General features: G+C 41.1%; 1 protein-coding gene across 1 annotated transcript in view; it reads left to right on the top strand.

Annotated features, from left to right (window-relative positions):
• Window positions 1-19,728, top strand: part of GRK1 (G protein-coupled receptor kinase 1) — a 60,836-nt gene that overhangs the window by 1,285 nt on the left and 39,823 nt on the right. The window lies entirely within an intron of this gene.

Raw genomic sequence — 19,728 nt, 5'->3', positions numbered from 1 at the left:
GTAATGACCATCATATGTTTCAAAAGCATTTCCTTACTTGCTGCAAGTTAACTTGCATTAAATAATTTCCAGAAGGACATTATTTAGATTATTTTTCCCAAATTCTTATATACTTATGATAATGGTGTGTCTTAACTGTAGTCTTGAGGGAGCTCTAGGACTATATATGCCCTACACTTCCAGTGAGAAACTAAAACTAGGTTTATAATTCTAATAAATAAATAAATAAATATTTGAGCTTTTATTATGTGAAAAACAAGAAACCATGGAGTAAACTACCAGAAGACTATTATGGAGAAGGAAACACAGTGCTGAGCAAAGCTCTCTGCTTTTATTTTATTACATTTCAGCTTAGAACTCGAGGCTTCATAAACTGTAGGCTACACGGTGCATAAATACTGAAATAAAATAATAGTAGTATGTTTAAAATATACTCATTGAATTTCACCATCAATATCAGAAAGGAAAATTATATCTTTTAACAGAAGGTTCAGTAGTAACATGCTATATGTTTTATGAATATTTAACAGCTTTAGAAATTATATAGCTAGTAGAGATGAAAATAATCTATCATGTAGGAGAATCAAAAATCACAATTTGCCAAATTTACCCAATTTATACTTATCTCTGATAGCTAGCTAGATGGCATAATACTGGTGTAGCAGAAATATGACTTATTGGGTCAAGTCACCCAAATGTGATATTTTAAATTAAAGGTGGAGCTTGATGGGCTGTGTCACCCTTCAGCTTCTAATAGTGATTTTTCTTGGTCATAATTCCCTCTGTTCCTGCCCATCTGTGAGTTTTTGGTGTTCCCACCTACCTGCATTGTTCCCGCAACTCCTAGTGCATCTGTTGCAATATAAAATAAACAATTCAACAGGGAGAGAAGAAAACCCTCATAATAGCCTCAGCAGGTTTTGCAGACTTGAGAACACAATGGTAGAGATACTTTCAGGTGGTTTAAAGTATATGTGACCCCTTACCCTTACCTTCTAAAACAACCCATTAATTTTAAAATAGAAATGAAAGGCAAAACATATATATATATATATATATATATATATACTGTATATACTATCAGCTGTATAAGGGGCTTAGAAAGGTAGAGGAGTTGAAGCAGCAGTACATTGACCTTCCCAATGAATGTCTGTGCAGGTGGGAGCGTGTCAGCTGAAGTTTGATTATTTGAAGACAGGCAGACTGTTCTCCTAGATAAGCCAGCAAACTGACCATGCTGGGAATTATGTGCTTCTATACCTAGCGTGGTCAGTTTGACATAGGAAAGCAGGGGGACTGGCAGGGTCATCAGGTAAATCACACAAAGGAAGCAATATAAAGAGACCAGGATACTTTTTCATAGAAGCACATGGTACAGCAGGCACATATCCGGATTATGAAATGTTTGGGTAACATATTCTTTTACTCCAAAATCTTCCACAAACTAAAATATCACTTTAAGGTGGACTGACCCTTTAAGTTCTCAAAATGAGCAGGCTGTAATAGCATTACCATCCTAAAATCAATGCATTTGTGCAAATCACGCCAGGAATATATTCACTGTCTTTTTTGTTTTAATAAAACCTTTTCTATTCCTTTTTTATTATTTGGATTTCAAATATTTTCTCATTCCCACTATTTCACCTGCTCAACCTAAAAATGCAAAACCTCAAATAAAATCCATATCCTTTGACAGAATTTTCAGGACTATTTAACTGTACTGAAAATCGCAGTTACTTTCCTGATGCAGCTTGCTGGAAATCTAGCGGAACTAAGCTCAAATAATTATTTTGTGTAATAAGTGAACAACAGCAGAAATCTAGATTGTTTCTGTGACAATGCTATATTATGTTACCACAATAATGTCTGCAAACATTCAAAGAGACGTTCTGAGAAATTCACATGATGTTTGCAAATTATACAAGTAGATTTGGTATTTCACCCAATTCCAGCCATTGTAGTACTAACCACACCCACCCATAACCTGTATCAAAAAGGTAAGTCAGATACAAAACAATGCATTATATTAATAAAAAATAATGTTTTTTTTATAAATTGTGTTTACAGCAAAGGCAGGATAAATGTTGCACAAGGTCAGGGTACGTACTCTATACTCATCTAGTCAATTTTGTGATTTATATATTACTGATAATATTGGCAATGATAGGTGGGATCAGGGCTATGAACATAATAGTACTTGTCGACCAGTGTCTAGGACAGCAGTGTAAGGGGGCCTCACAAAGCTTTAAAATAAAATAAAAAAATTGAAACTTCTTATTACAGCTTTATATTACTTTGTTTTGTGACAGTCCTGTATCCAATAAGGGTTCATACCCAGGGCTGCTGTTAGAAACCACGGGGCACCATACAGCCAACCTGACAGCCCCCCCCAAAAAAAAACAGATTACGATGCTTCAGTTATGAATGAACACAATTAGTGGTCAGTAACGTTTGCTTACTGTGTTCATTCAGGAAAGAAAGGTGTTGCTAAGTGTGACATATTTGCTGGACCCCCCTCCCCCCGTGGAAGGATCCTATTGTGTACTTGCAGTTGCCAGTGGGAAGGAAAGGAGGGAAGCTGGCAGCACTGCAGGTGTGATGACACACAGGGGGACTTGGGCATTAGGGGGAAATGAATGGCGCAGAAGGAGGGTGATAGGTATAGCGGGGGAGCAATTACGGGACCTGATCCCCTGAATGGCTCTCTCTGCAGCAGCTGAAAGCAAGCAGGAGGGAGAGGAGAAAAAGCCAGCTTTCAGCTGCTGCAGAGAGAGCCATACAAAGGATTGGTTCCAGTGGTTGCCCCTCTGCCATGCCGATCACCTTCCCTGCCCACAGCCAATTCACCTAGCTGCCTGGGCCCAGTACAGGAGGACTGGTGGTACCCCTTATCCATGGCCCTGATCATACCACTTTGCACAAGTTTTCTAGCTCATTAGCTAATTATTCCCATACTGTCTTTCATGATATAAAATTTGAATAAACAGCTGGCTCTTACTCAGTCCTCCACTTTGGCTGGGCCCCATCATCAATGTACTTGCCTGTCTCCTCATGACACCTCCTCAATTTTCTCAGATTTGCCGGACTGGCATCAGCAGCTCTATGCTACTATGTTTTATAGATGTACATAGTTTATAAGGTTAAAAAAAGACACAGGTCCATCCAGTTCAACCTACAGTATGCATGTATGTGTTTGTGATTTTCAGTCTCCAACAAATCTCATAGTTTTTTTAAACTGTCAACACTCTCAGCCAGTGCCACTTCCTGAGGGAGGCAGTTTCATATTTTTACTGCTCTAACAATAAGGAACCCTTTCCACAGTCTAAGGTTAGACCTCCTTTCTTCTAACCTGAAATTGTGGCTGCATATCCTTAGAGTAAACAGGTTATTACAGTCACTGAGGTTGCCCTTGATATATTTGTACATTGTAAGCATATTCTTTTTTAAGTGCTCCTTCTCTAGAGTGAATAACTGTAATCTATGTAATTGATCCTCATAGCTGAGGTCCTCCACCTCCATATTAATTTTTCTGCCATCTGCTGAACTCTTTCTAATTCAAAAACAACTTTCCTGAGGACTGGAAACCAAAACTAAACTGCATATTTATGATGAGGCTGAATCAGTGTTTTGTAAAGGGATAGAAGTATTGATTTATCTATTGAATGTATGCCCCTTTTGATTTATGAAAGTATTATTCTAGCTTTGTAATGCAATGCATGCTATCTGATTTATATGCACCCTCAGATTCTTTTCCTTTACTGATTCTCCCAGGAAAGCCCCTCTCAATGGGTATTTTGCATATATACAGTGGGGATCAAAAGTTTGGGCACCCCAGCTAAAAATTTGTATTAATGTGCATAAAGAAGCCAAGGAAAGATGGAAAAATCTCCAAAAGGCATCAAATTACAGATTAGACATTCTTATAATATGTCAACAAAAGTTAGATTTTATTTCCATCATTTACACTTTCAAAATAACAGAAAACCAAAAAATGGCGTCTGCAAAAGTTTGGGCACCCTGCAGAATTTATAGCATGCACTGCCCCCTTTGCCAAGCTGAGACCTGTCAGTGTCATGGATTGTTCTCAATCATCGTCTGGGAAGACCAGGTGATGTCAATCTCAAAGGTTTTAAATGCCCAGACTCATCTGACCTTGCCCCAACAATCAGCACCATGGGTTCTTCTAAGCAGTTGTCTAGAAAACTGAAACTGAAAATAGTTGACGCTCACAAAGCTGGAGAAGGCTATAAGTAGATAGCAAAGCGTTTTCAGATGTCAATATTCTCTGTTCGGAATGTAATTAAGAAATGGCAGTCATCAGGAATAGTAGAAGTTAAAGCAAGATCTGGAAGACCAAGAAAAATATCAGACAGAACAGCTCGCAGGATTGTGAGAAAAACAATTCAAAACCCACGTTTGACTGCACGATCCCTCCAGAAAGATCTGACAGACACTGGAGTTGTGGTACACTATTCCACTATAAAGAGATACTTGTACAAATATGGTCTTCATGGAAGAGTCATCAGAAGAAAACCTCTTCTACGTCCTCACCACAAAAATCCTCGTTTGAACTTTGCAAATGAACATATAGACAAGCCTGATGCATTTTGGAAACAAGTTCTGTGGACCGATGAGGTTAAAATTGAACTTTTTGGCCGGAATGAGCAAAGGTACGTTTGAAGAAGAAGGGGCACAGAATTTAATAAAAAGAACCTCTGTCCAACTGTTAAGCATGGGGTTGGATCAAATATGCTTTGGGGTTGTGTCGCAGCCAGTGGCACAGGGAACATCTCACGAGTAAAAGGAAAAATGGATTCAATAAAATTTCAGCAAATTTTGGATGGTAACTTGATGCCATCTGTGAAAAAGCTGAAGTTAAAGAGAGGATGGCTTCTACAAATGGATATTGATCCTAAACACACCTCGAAATCCACGGGGGATTACATAAAGAGGCGTAAACTGAAGGTTTTGCCATGGCCTTCACAATCTCCTGACCTCAACATAATTGAAAATCTATGGATAGACCTTAAAAGAGCAGTGCGTGACAGACAGCCCAGAAATCTCAAAGAACTGGAAGACTTTTGTAAGGAAGAATGGGCAAAGATACCTCAAACAAGAATTGAAAGACTCTTGGCTGGCTACAAAAAGCGTGTACAAGCTGTGATACTTGCCAAAGGGGGCAGTACAAGATATTAACTCTGCAGGGTGCCCAAACTTTTGCAGAAGCCATTTTTTTGTTTTCTGTTATTTTGAAAGTGTAAATGGTGGAAATAAAATCTAACTTTTGTTGACATAATATAAGAATGTCTAATCTGTAATTTGATGCCTTTTGGAGATTTTTCCATCTTTCCTTGGCTTCTTTATGCACATTAATACAAATGTTTAGCTGGGGTGCCCAAACTTTCGATCCCCACTATATATATATATATATATATATATATTTGGTGCCCAAGTGCATAACTTTACTCAATATTGAACCTCATCTGCTCAATTCTTTATTATGTCGAGGTCTTCCTGTATCGATGCTATATCTTGTACTGAATTTAATTCCCTGCAAAATCATCATCAAACACTAACAATGAATGTTTTTTTCACTCCTTGGGTGTGTCAAGAAGCCCAGGGCATTGTGGGAAATGGTGATAAAGGGATCTGCGCTTGTATCTGAGCATCTACACTCCACGTGATTCAAACCTGCTATGTCTGGAAAGTTTGCAGATGACTCATTCATCCTGTACAAAATATACAGCGGTCTTCCAAAGTTAGGTCTCTGGGAGCACCTCAAGGGTTGAGTCTCAGTTTCATCTTCCAGGATAAGAAATGACACATCTTTATCTTCAGGTGCGTCAGTGGATGGTGGTTCAAAGGGTTCCACAGTGGGAGCATAGACCTACGTTGGGTGACCATTGGGCTGTGTAATATTACCAGGGTCCATGGCATCTCCTGGGGAAATTGAATGTAATGGTGTAAAATCAAGAGGCAATCAACACAGAACCCCTAGTGGCAGTGGTTTGTGGCTCAAAAGCTTGGATAGGCTCTTCAAAAACCTCTGTGGGTTTTGATGGTTTTATGGTGTAGCTGTCTCAATTTTTCTTGGGTTTTTTCTCTGGATACTGTAGACTGTTATACCTGGAATGGACTGTTGTAGGACAGTTCCAGGGATTTTTTCCCGCAGTGTTTGCTTTCCTTGCAGGTGTGTAACTTTATTTTGGACTAGCACTGTGTTCCCAGGTTGAATGTCTAATGCTTCCAGGTATTCTTGCTCCATCCATGACTGTTTTTTAACAAATTGTTGGACTTCAAAGAGATGTTGTTTCCACTCCAAAATTTAGAAATCTGAGTTCTGTGGGTGCTGTGGCCCATAGGTCTGTAAACCCCCTAAGAGTACAACCAACCATAACATGGAAGGATGATCAACCTGTTGAGAAATGTACTGTATGGTTGCATTTCCAGACCACTTTGGCTGAAGTAGTGGGTCCAATTTCTTTGTTTCTCACCTGCCCAGTTGCCTTGTGCAACTTCTTAAAGTGATTGTAAAATCTATTTTTTAAATTAAAATAAAAAACATGGTATACTTACCTGCTCTGTGCAATGGTTTTGCACAGAGCAGGCCCAACCCTCCTCTTATGGTGTCCTCTGCCAGTGCTGCAGGCTTTTCCTCTTTTCTATGTGTCCCATAGCAAACCATTTGCTATGGGGAGACACATGCATGCTTGCTCCTGAGCTGTGTGTGTCTATGGAGTCAGACTCCCTTCCCCTGGTTCCTCCTCACAGCATTTGATTGACAGCAGTTGCTCAAGTACCTGTTGGTCAAGTACCAGTGAGAAGAGAAAGCGAGGGGAGAGAGAACTGCAGCGGGTCACAGCGCTGGATGTCTGACAGGCTCAGGTAAGTGTTTAGAGAGGGGAGAGGGAAATAGTTAGTGAGTATTTTTTTTACCTTAGTGCAGGCAATGCATTAAGATAAAAAAAACACCTAGCCTTTAAAACCACTTTAAAGCCTAGTAAATGGCACAAGCTTTTAAAATAGGGTCCCTGTTCTGAATATATCTTCTGCGGACGGGCATAAGGAAGGAAGAAGTGTTTCCACACCATCTGGGTGGCAGTTTTGGCGGTCTGATTACAGGTTGATACTACTATTGCAGTCTTGATAATGTAGTTCTTATAAGTAGAACATGATGGTATCTCTCTTCTGCCATATTGAGTGGTTAAAAGTTGATGGTCAGTACGACCAGCAGAACAGATGTATACCAAGTCAGTGGAAGAGTCCAAACCTCAACCCCCTTTGACACTGAGCAGACTATACAGTGTCCAAATCAATCAATTGGAACGACCCGATTCACATGGCTTGTCTCTTAAACCAGGTGAATGTTTAGAGGACATATCAGTGTATAACTTCCATGTGAATTCTTTCTACCACCAAAATGGCCCTTGACAGACCTGCCATGTTACTGCTGAATTATGGGAGAACACTATTCTGCCACACAGTATGCTTTTATTTGGGATTAGACAGGACCACTCGCTCAACAGTTTGTTGGTTTCTGGCAATAGCTTCAATCTTTTTCTGGGACTGGGCCATCACTGTAACCATATTGCCTCTATCAGCAACCACTAGATCCAATGAAGATGATGTGTTCAAGGAACTTGATTTCATGTGTAAATAGATCTCACTTCCTAGGTTTGAGCTTTAGCCTACACTGGTGCAGCTGGGCCAAAACAGCATCTAAGTGCCAAGGATAATCCACCAATGTGGCAGAAAACACCATTAGATTGTCTAGATAGATCAGGATACTTTCCAGGTTCTAAAAGGCAGTGTTCCATTAGCGACAGGGTCTGACAATACTGGCTGGTGTTATAATGTGTGGAGCTACATTTTTTCGTAAGGTGGCAAGTGATTCCTCAATCCATGGAAGAGGATAGTATAACATCATTCAGACACATATAGTCCACAGACAAGAGCAGAGGGTGCCATCCCTCTTCTTCACCAAGATGGTTGAAGCCCATAGGTTCTTAAGCCGGCCTTACATGGATCAAAATTCAGCTGGTTCAGCAGGGACCAGACAAATTTCCATCCATGTATGGGAACAGTGGTTGTACAGAAGTTGATCTACTGATTGACTTCTGTGCAACCAGCCTGTTGGATAAATGCTGCTCAATCAGTTTAGTCTCCTTGCTGTCAGAACACAACAGCTCAGTGGGAGTGATTCCCCCTTCCACATTGAATGCATGGATGGGGGAATGGAATCAGTTGTTTTCATTCCACCCACTGGTAGAACGAAAAAAGCAGAATCATCTATGGGCTACTTTACTCTCTTTAATCACCTCATGTTATACCATCTGTTCTAGCATCTGCTTGGCCACCATTGTAGAGGTGTGTACAAGGTAGGTATGCTTTGATGTGTCTCCTGGATAAGACGGCTGTGTCTCCTGTGGGTATCATATTTGAACCAGCCCAGGTCATGGTCCCCCTGTGAGAACAGCAATGACCGTTTATTCAATAGTTCTTTGTCTTCCTCAATTTGGCTCTCACTCTGCTTCTAACTGCGTGGGTATAAGTTGCTTGGAGGTCAATTGTAGTAGTGGTAATATTTGCTCTTCTCACTTTCAGTTTGCTCCTTCTGACCACTAACTCATATTCCATCTTGTCACATAGCAACACTCATGAAACTCTCAGAGCTCTGTGTACCCCACTATAAAGGCAATTCATGATATGGGACAGTTAGAGCACTGCTGTCCCAGGGAGTAGGTGCATTAAAAGTGTCCTAGTGTTACAGTTTCTAATAAGTTCCATACCATGATGGACCACTGTGAGGATTCTGCCATTAAGTGGAGGCAACTCCGTGGGCAAGGGTTCCACAAGAACAGTAGAGCTTTGCAATCCATAACAACGGCAGTCACTGCCCATTGGTCTATCGCTTTTAGTGATGATAACTCATTGGTAGCTCAGTAATATCCCCCAATTTTCAGCTATTTCAGCTATTGCAGGAGAGAAATCTTTTGGAGCTGTTGGTCCGAATTGAACTGCCATCTGCTCTGGTTTCCTTGTCCTCGTTGTCCTGTGAAATTGTTACCAATGTCCAGAATATAGTACATGTGAACATATGCTTGTTGAACAGTATTTTTTACACTCTCAATCTGGCAAACATATTTTGATTGAACAAAGACTTGCATGCACCTCTGAAAATTGATCTATCTTCTCCACTGCCGGTGCAGATCAGCTATACGACCGGCCTTTTCTTCAGGATCCACCACACAACTGGTTGCATGTCATTTTCTTGAACTAAATTACCCAATTCTCTATAGTACAAGACTGCTCCTCTCTCTCTCCCCCACAACAGGATCTGATCAGGCTGACAAATACTGCCTGACTCCAACCAAACACATTTCATCATAGGATGACTTTCTCAAGGGCATTTTTTATAGGAAAGTGTGCTTGAAACAAAGCTTGGAGTGGGGATTTATATCAATACTTTTTTGCAGACATTCCCTGCTTTGTCCTCCTCACTCTGGCTCCCACATTGATTCACACTTTGTCTCCACCCACTGCTGCTCTCTATCCAGTCTGAAGCCTTTCCTCTACCCCTGGTTACAGCCCCCTCCCTCCCCAGTCATCTTCCCTATGGAGATACCTGTCAAAGGTCTGTGGAGATTTCTGTCCTTATAATTTCCATGTATCTTTCTGCTGTCTGTGCGACTACTCTGCTAAGGGTGCTGGCACCTTCTTCCTGTTCTGAGTTTAAACTGCCTGGTGTTTTATTGTATCACAGTTATGTTTATTTTTACTTTCAGCATATTTAGTCAGTGATTTTTACACTGAATTATGTTTTTTGGGCTTGTCTCTAGATCTACATCTTTGGTGTTGCAGACTGCTCTGTAGTGCCTCCCGTTTACTTTTTCCTGTACATTTAACTATTCACCATTTTCTTCTAGTCCAGCCCTGATTCAGCTTGATCAAGTGTCTCTGGCACATGCCATTAGTGCCTGGGTTTGGGTCCATCCTTCATTTATGCTCATTTTATATGTACTACTTTGTTGTTGTTCTTTTGTGTTTTCTAAACATTTGTCCACCATTTTTTAGCTAAAACTTTGAGCCTTGCACTTGATGATTTTGTCATATGTGGGTGGTGATGATGGGAGAGATTTTTAGGGTATATGCAGTATGTTGTTCTGTTTCATTTCACTGTTGTTCTGAGGAAGACAAGAAAACACATCAGATCTCAATGGGGAAAATATCATGCTGGATATCTATACTGATATGGACTGGGTAATGTGTTAGGAACATAAGGGTGCCCCATTGTTTGATGGAAGTTAAAATTATCAACCTACAGAGGACTGAATTCTAAGACACCCTTAAAATCAAAGTGAAAAAATGATGCAGCAGGCTAGTCCATTTTGCTGTAATTTCATTGCAGCAACTCAAAATGGTACTCAGTACTTTGTATGGCCCCCACATGCTTGTATGCATGCCTGACATCGGGGCATGCTCCTAATGAGACGACAGATGCTATCCTGGGTATTTCCTTCCAGATCTTGACCAGGGCATCACTGAGCTCCTGGACAGTCTGAGGCACAACCTGGTGGCATCCGATGGACTGAAACATGATATCCCAGAGGTGTTCTATTGAATTTAGGTCAGATGAATGTGGGGGCCATTCAATGGTATCAATTCCTTCATCCTCCAGGAACTGCCTGCATACTCTCTCCACGAGACTGGGCATTGTCGTGCACCAGGAGGAACCCAGAATCCACTGCACCAGCGCAGGGTCTGACAACAGGTCAAAGGATTTCATCCGATACCTAATGGCAGTCAGGGTGCCATTTTCTAGCCTGTAGAGGTCTGTGCATCCCTCATGGTTATGTTTCCCCAGACATCACTAACCCACCACAAAAATGGTCATACTGAATGATGTTACAGGCAGCATAGTGTTCTCCACGGCTTCTCCAGACCCTTTCATATCTCTCATGCTCAGGGTGAACCTGCTCTCACCTGTGAAAAGCACAGGGCGCCAGTGGCAGACCTGCCAATTCCAGTGTTCAATGACACATGCCAATCAAGCTCTATAGTGCTGGGCAGTGAGCACAGGGCCCATTAGAGGATGTCAGGCCCTCAGGCCACCTTCATGAAGTCTGTTTCTGATTGTTTGTTCAGAGTCATTCACACCAGTGGCCTGCTGGAGGTCATTTTATAGGGCTTTGGCAGTGCTCATCCTGTTCCTCCTTGCACAGATACTGGTCCTGCTGATGGGTTAAGGACCTTCTATGGCCCTGTCCAGCTCTCCTAGAGTAACTGCCTGTCTCCTGGAATCTCCTCTATGCTCTTGAGACTGTGCTGGGAGATACAGCAAACCTTCTGACAATGGCACGTATTGATGTGCCATCCTGGAGGAGTTGGACTGCCTGTGCAACCTCTGTAGGGTCCAGGTATCGCCTCAGAAAAGATGAGTAGACAAAAAAATATCAGTGGCCTCCACCTGTAAAACCATTCCTGTTGTGGAGGTCATCTCATTTTTGCCCATCTAGTGCACCTGTTGGTAATTTCATTAACACCAAAGCAGCTGAAACTGATTAACAACCCCCTCTGCTACTTAACTGACCAGGTCAATATCCCAGGAGTTTAATTGACTTGATGCTATACTCTGATTAAAAAGTGTTCTTTCAATTCTTTTGAGCAGTGTATGTACAGTGCTGTAAAAATATTTTTGAATCTATCACAATGCAGAATTGTTTTAATTCAGTTTCAATTTCAATTGCATTTTTGCCCAGTCTATTTCTTATTGTTGAATCATGAACACTGACCTTAACTGATGCAAGTGAGGCCTGCGGTTCTTTAGATGTTGTTCTGGGTTCTTTTATGATCTCCTTCGTTGTCATTGTGTTCTTGGATTTGGTAGGCCACTCCCGGGAAAGTTCACCATTGTTCCAAGTTTTCCCAATTTCTGGATAATGGCTCTTATCATGGTTCGTTAGTGTCCCAAAGCCTTAGAAATGTATTATTTATTTATTTATTACAGTTACTTATATAGCGCTGTCAATTTCCGCAGCACTTTACATATATGTTGTACATTCACATCAGTCCCTAACCCTCAAGGGGCGTACAATCTAAGGTGGCTTTGTAACCCTTTCCAGACTGATACATGTCAATTACTTTGTTTCTCATGTGTTCTTGAATTTCTTTAGATTGTTGATGTGTTTCTTTTTTAATTCTTTAGCATGCTTCACTTTTGGACAGCTTCTGTTTAGGTGATTTCTTTATTCAACAGGTCTGATAGTATTCAGGCCTGGGTGTGGCAAGTGAACTTTAACTCTGCTTTCCAAAAAATGTGGTTAATCACAGTTCATTCATGATTTAGCAAGGAGGATAATTACTTTTTCACTTAGTGCCAGGCAGGTTTGGACAGCTTTTTTTCCTTAATAAATTAAATTGTCATTTAAAAAATTTGTATTTTCTTAGGTTATCTTTGTGTAATATGAAAATGTGTTTCTATATTGAAAAAAGTATTAGGACGCCTGCCTTTATATGTACATAAACTTTATGGCACTCCAGTGTTTAGTCTGCAGGGTTCAATATTGAGTTGGCCCATCCTTTGCAGTTATAAAAGCTTCAACTCTTCTGGGAAGGCTGTCCACAAAGCTTAGGAGTGTGTCTATGGGAATGTTTGACCATTCTTCCAGAAGCGCATTTGTGAGGTCAGGCACTGATGTCAGACACAAAGAGCTGGCTTGCAGTCTCCGCTCTTATTCATCCTAAAGGGGTTTTATTGGGTTGAGGTCAGGACTCTGTGTAGGCCAGTCAAGTTCCTCCACCCCAGGCTCGCTCATCCATGTCTTTATGCACCTTGCTTTGTGAACTGGTTTGCAGTCATGTTGGAACAGGAAGGGGCCATCCCCAAACTGTTCCCACTAAGTTGGGAGCATGAAATTGTCCAAAATGTCTTGGTATGCTGATGCCTTAAGAGTTCCCTTCACTGGAATTAAGGGTCAAACCCAACCCCTGAAAAACAACCCCACACCATAATCCCCCCTCCACCAAACTTTACACTTGGCACAATGCAGTCAGGCAAATACAGTTTTCCTGGGAAAACTCAGATACATCCATTGGATTGCTAGAGAGAGAAGCATGATTTGTCACTCCAGAGAACACATCTCCACTGCTCTAGAGTCCAGTGGCTTTACACCACTGCATCCGACGCTTTGCATTGCACCTGGTGATGTATACTGTAGATTAGATGCAGCTGCTCGGCCATGCAAATCCATTATATGAAGCTCTCTACGCACTGTTGTTGTGTTAATCTGAAGGCCACATGAATTTTGGAGGCCTTTAGCTTTTAACTCTGCAGACAGTTGGCAACTTCTTCAGCATGCGCTGACCCCGCTCTGTCATTTTACGTGGCCTACCACTTCGTGGCTGAGTTGCTGTTGTTCCAGTTGCTTCCACTTTGTTATAATACCACTAACAGCTGACTGTGGTAACCTATCATAGTACCACGCTTGAATTCACAGAGATCCTGAGAGCGACCCATTCTTTCACAAATGTTTACGGAAGCAGTCTGCATGCCTAGGTGCTTGCTTTTACACACCTGTGGAGGTTATTGGAACACCTAATTCCAATGATTTAGAGGGGTATCCCATTGTTTTTTGCAATATATATATATATATATATATATATATATATATATATATACAGTTGTGTTCAAAATAGTAGCAGTGTGTTGAAAAAAATGAATAAAGCTCAAAATCCTTCTAATATCTTTTATTTCCATACACACAAATTCATTGGGAACACTACACATTCTATTCCAAATCAAAACATGAAGAAAAATATATCAAATTTGTGTTGTTCCTCTAAAAAAATTGAAGACAAGTGAATATAGACTGTTCAAAAAAATAGCAGTGTTTGTATTCTTCTTTACAAACTCAAACATTCACTATATAAACTGAAAAATGTTTGAAGATTTTGCTTTCCTTTGAATCACTTAATTAATATTTAGTTGTATAAGCACTGTTTCTGAGAACTGCTGTACATCTGTGTTGCATGGAGTCAACCAACTTCTGGCAGCTGTGAACAGGTATTCCAGCCCAGGATGATTGGACTACATTCCACAGTTCTTCTCTATTAATTGGTTTTGCCTCAGAAACTGCATTTTTGATGTCACCCCACAAGTTTTCTATTGGTTTAAGATCCGGGGATTGGGCTGGCCACTCCATAACGTCAATCTTGTTGGTCAGGAACCAAGATGTTGCACGTTTACTGGTGTGTTTGGGGTCGTTGTCTTGTTGGAAAACCCATTTCAAGGGCATTTCCTCTTCAGCATAAGGCAGCATGACCTCTTCAAGTATTCTGATGTATTCAAACTGATCCATGATCCCTGGTATGTGATAAATAGGCCCAACACCGTAGTATGAGAAACATCCCCATATCATGATGCTTGCGCAACCATGCTTCACTGTCTTCACAGTGTACTGTGGCTTGAATTCAGTGTTTGGGGGTCGTCTGACAAACTGTCTCCGGCCACTAGACCCAAAAAGAACAATCTTAATTTCATCAGTCCACAAAATGTTGCGCCATTTCTCTTTAGGCCAGTCAATGTGCTCTTTGGCAAATTGTAACCTCTTCAGCACGTCTTTTTTTCAACAGTTGGACTTTGCGGGGGCTTCTTGCAGATAGCTTGGCTTCACATAGGTGTCTTCTAATTTTAACAGTACTCACAGGTAACTCCAGACCTTCTTTGATCTTCCTGTAGCTGATTGTTGGCTGAGTCCTTGCCATTTTGGCTATTCTTCTATCCATTCGAATTGGAAGTTTTTCGCTTTCTTGCACGTCTTTCAGGTTTTGGTTGCCATTTTAAAGTATTTGCGATCATTTTAGTTGAGCAGCCTATCATTTTCTGCACTTCTTTATATGTTTTCCCCTCTCCAATCAAGTTTGTAATCAGGGTACGCTGTTCTCCTGAACAATGTCTGGAACAACCCATTTTCCTCAGGATTTCAGAGAGAAATGCACTGTAACCAGCATGTACAACATTTGCTGCCTTCCTTCCTTAAATAAGGGCAATAATTGCCACCTGCTTTTCAAAGAATGAATGACCTCACTAACAGAACTCCACACTGCTATTATTTTGAACATGCCCCTTTCAATTAGTGATTCAATTACACAGAATTAGCAGCATGCATGTCATGAATGTTGGGTCTGTTGGATTTCTATTACTCTACTACACCTGCTAGTAAATTATTTGCCATGTAGAAATATCATTTCTACCAAAAACAGTGATTGATCAGGTTAGTGATGTCTGACTGCTAATATTTTGAACACAACTGTATATATATATATATACTGTATATACTTTACAGCATATATATATTTATTTTTATATTTTTTATCATTATAGTTTAGCTCTATGTTTGTCTCAAACATGTTTAAATCCCCTTATGGTTGACTGACTCGATACCTCTGCTAGAAGTCTGTTTCAAGCATCAACTAGCTCTTCCTGTTAGTTTGAGATTGTGCCCCCATGTTCTTGATCATAGTTTTATATTGAAAAATACTGCCCTCCTGAACCTTATGCATGCCCTCAATGTATATATAGGTGAAGTTCATCTTTTACTGAAAAATAACATCCAAATATCCTGGTCATCCCTCTGGACCCCATTGCACATAGTGGTCATAATGCGCCGTACTGCCAATGTAACAGTCTGTACGCCGTACACTGCAATACACTGTCCCAGAGTGAGTATTCATGATATTGCTTGCAGCTCAAGGCACTCATTGGTCAGCATAGTCATCTTGTACAACGATTTGTATAACTTTTTTTATGAGATTATGATGTGGGACTGCTTTGCTGAAATCAAGATAGACTATGTCCGCAGCACAACCCTAATCCAAAACATTTGTGATATAGTAAAAATTTAAATCAGACTAGTCTGACACGATCTGCCTTCAGTAAAGCCATGCCCTTCAAGTTTTGTGTGATGGCCTCCTTGCCATCCCTTCCTTTTCCCTCTAATGAGTATTTTTGTCTGTTCTTCAACATGGTTAATGCTGTCTGGAGATGAGTTCATCCCTTCTGTCAATTTCTGAATGGTCACATCCTATGGAGAAGTCTCTTTTTAGGTGGGTCTATTGTTTTCACACCTAAAATGCCCATACTTGTGTCTAGGCCTGTACAACTATGACCTTGTCATACAGCAGTCCATCTACATCCCTCCAGCCCGACCATCCTATCTGCCCCTTTCACTGTGGCATATCCATGTTGTCATGTCTAGCTGTTCCAATATGTATTGAAAAATGGATTCTCCAACTCTCTGATTTTGTTTACAGAGTGGGCTCTGAAGTCCCCTAATGTTATTCACTCATACTGTATATGTTTGCTGCTGTTCAGGGTAGAGAGATGCCCAATCTCCAAGCACAACTCCTCCTGTAGGTGCTAACCCAGCTGGTGCGCTGCATAGATGAGAACAAAGGAAGTCCAATCAGCTGCACTCCAAACAATCCACTTTATTGAACCAAGATAAAAGCAATACAAACAGTGGAAATACAGTGGGGGACTGGCAGGTAAAGCGTTTCATGCTAAAGACAGTGCTTATTCATTAAATCATTCATTAATGCATGCATCTGCATCTACTTTATCAATGACCAAGAGTCTCTCCAGCGCCTAATGACAATCTCAGCAATCTCTCAGGGTGCAAGTGGATTTCATTTTCCGGTTAATCAGACAGTTCTTATATGAATTAGACAAAGGTGTTTAACTCTCACTTGTGGCATATCTTTCACTGTATATTAGTAAAGAGTCGCCAAGAAGATTCACCTTAATGCCGTATAACTATGCCCCTTTCATATAGGCTATGAGTGAAATCTTGAGGCTTATGCTTTTCTTGTGACTTGATATTCTGTTGAGAAAGTTGAAAATGTGTTACCAAAAGTTTTGAAACATTGATCATCCATATGTAGCACTTACCAAGTTACCCACAACCTGCTGTTTTCTGGGTACCCTGTTCTTGTGCCCAGGAAGTAAGCACTGTTCCCTGTAAGTAGCACAACACACTCTGACACATCAGGGCTGAAGGAGGAGGGGGTATTACTATATATATATATATATATATATATATATATATATATATACAGTAGTATATACTGTATCAATATAGTACCCCAATATACAAAATAATAGAGACAACAGTAATTGCACAACAATAGGTAAAAGAATGTCAAAGAAAATAGACTGTTGATAACTAGCAAGTGGAGCCAGAGTAACCCCTAAACCCTATAATAGGGGGAAATCCTACCTAAAGAGAGTTATGCCACAATGACAGCTTGGCAGTCTATATGAAACCCCTTCTTCCCCAAATCTGATGTTGGATTGCTCAGAATAACGTTTCTCCAAACACTAGTAAAGGCATCTGCACTGTGACCCATGGGGCAACACAGCTTCTCTTTATCAAGGTGTAGTGGTGATTGGTCAGTGGACTCTCACCAACTCCAGTGGGTGCAGCTGATCTCCCTCTGTTCACTGTTATCAGCATACCAAAGTCAGGGATCACAGTGTTTTCTCCAATACTTGGGTTGTGACCAGGGAGTGTCCTATATGGTGTTTCTCTCCATTCCAGATGCAGTGGTAAGCATTTCGCCAGCAACCAGATGCACACATTGTCTACTTTAATGTCCTCTTCTCATCTCCCTGAGCCCAGGAACAAGGTTATCCTTTTATCTCCCCCCCAGAGCTCCAGTGAGCCCGGAAAATGTAGTTCCTCCACCTAGTCCACAAGCAGGCTTAGTCTGTATGGAACTGCCTCTCTCACAATCTTCAGTTCCACTCAGCATTCTCAGCAGTTCAAGCAGTCCACATATTCTTCCTCTGTGTGGTGGGTGGACCTAAACAGGCTATACAAAGCTCTATTGTAACAGTCTCCTCTTCACAGCTGTGCATGTTCCTATCTGCTTGAGCAGGAACAGCAGCAGAAACAATGAAAACTGACAGCCAGGCCTATGCAGCCTCTCATGTCAGTGCTGTGGACCAGGGCTACACATAAAAGGTCATCAAGGCCAGTGACATTAAGGACATTTATAGAGTTGTAGAGGTCAGGAAATACCATTACAATACCAATCGATCTTGATGGCTGTTGTCACAACCAATTGCATTTAGAGGTCTTGCACAACTTGCTTATGTGTAGCACCACAACCGAAGGAGCAACTGATGATTTTGGGTTCTCTGTTTTGAGCCAAATCTCGAAGAACAGTCTCAGACTCCCCCAACACACCTGGGTGAATAAGAATACTGCAAACTCAAGTGCAAGAAACTCTCAGAGGAATAGTTTTACAAGATAATACTTTACTAGAGATTATTAAGTCAGCAGGAGACAAAAGATGTTAGCTATGGGTATTCCGCATCTTGCAAAGAACAGCATCAAACAAAGTCACAAAGACATACAGTAGAATGGATTGTGTTAGGGAAAATGTTGGGTTTGCACCTGCTCACCAGACCCTTGAGAGATATCACAACTGAAATTCGCTGTAAAGGGTCAGGCTCCTGGCAGAGTAGGATGGAACCGGACTTCCTCCTGACAACTGATCAAGACAGTGGGTAGTGATGCCTGCAAAGTGCCCAGCAGTGGCTGACCCGATTTCCAGATGTTACTGCAGTCCCTGGAATGTTGAGGGTGGTCCAGTGGTGCTGCGTGATGCTGGACTGCCTGTTCCTGAAAGGGAAAGAGACACACTCCCCTCTGTCAGCCATCAGGTCCCTGTGCCAAGAGCCCCAACGCGGCTGCTGCAGGAGAATATATCTGCATCCCCAGGATGCCCTTTGGTTTTCCTTTCTTCTGGTAAATGTAGTCCAGACAATGCTGAAGAATACAGTATCTCTAGGAGATGGGACTACAGGTTCCAAGATCCTCTGCTTATCAGACACACTTCCCACTCTGTCAGCAGGAAATGATGTGATTACTCTACGGTGAACACTAGAGGGGAAGAAAGGGGATCTCAGTTTGTGCATCAGAAGTCCCTGAATTGCAAAATGACCCAGCCTGGACCTGGCTACATATGTAAGGCCTTTGATCTTTCATACATGTTGTTTATGACTTCTAAAATTGTTTCTACAAATATAGCCTTCATCATGGTCCTTAGAGTAAATTTCTCATGAAGGAAACATTGGGCTTACATTGCTGACTCTGCTCTAAAAATGGTAGTTGCTTGACTGATATGCTCACGCTCTGGATTTGATACCTTACTGGCCCAGAACAAATATGCAGATGAGGTCAGCTAGAGAAGTGTTATTATTCCTTGTCTGTGTACTTTTTCCAGGTCATTAACTCACAGTATTGATGCAAATGTGCCAGCTTGACAGCAGGCAGGAATCATTTTCAGAAGGGAAGTATGATAGTGAGAGCCTCCATTCACTTTTATGACAAGATTTCTTTAATCAGTTGTAGACTGCGCACTGTACATAAACGTATACGTGATCCAACATTTCAGGCAAGGGAGGTGCATGCACCTCCCACCCCAGCTGTGCTGTCATTCGCTATAGCACAAGCTGATGAGCAGGTACTGAACAATGATTTATGGCTAGGACCTACTGATTGGTGGAGCAAATAACAGAAGAGAGCTCTGTGTTGGTAAACAACACAAAGCTCTCTACAGACAACAGCAATGTGCAGTTTTTAAAACTGGCATATTGTTTAGTAAAAGCACCACACAGTAAACACAATAAATATTCTTAGGCACACATTTAACTCATTGATT

The sequence above is a fragment of the Staurois parvus genome, unplaced genomic scaffold, assembly GCF_062004578.1.
Source record: "Staurois parvus isolate SC_StPar_1 unplaced genomic scaffold, SC_StPar_1.0 ptg000634l, whole genome shotgun sequence".
Classification (NCBI taxonomy): domain Eukaryota; kingdom Metazoa; phylum Chordata; class Amphibia; order Anura; family Ranidae; genus Staurois; species Staurois parvus.
The sequence above is the reverse complement of the archived record's forward strand: the minus strand, read 5'-3'. Positions and strand labels throughout refer to the sequence as shown.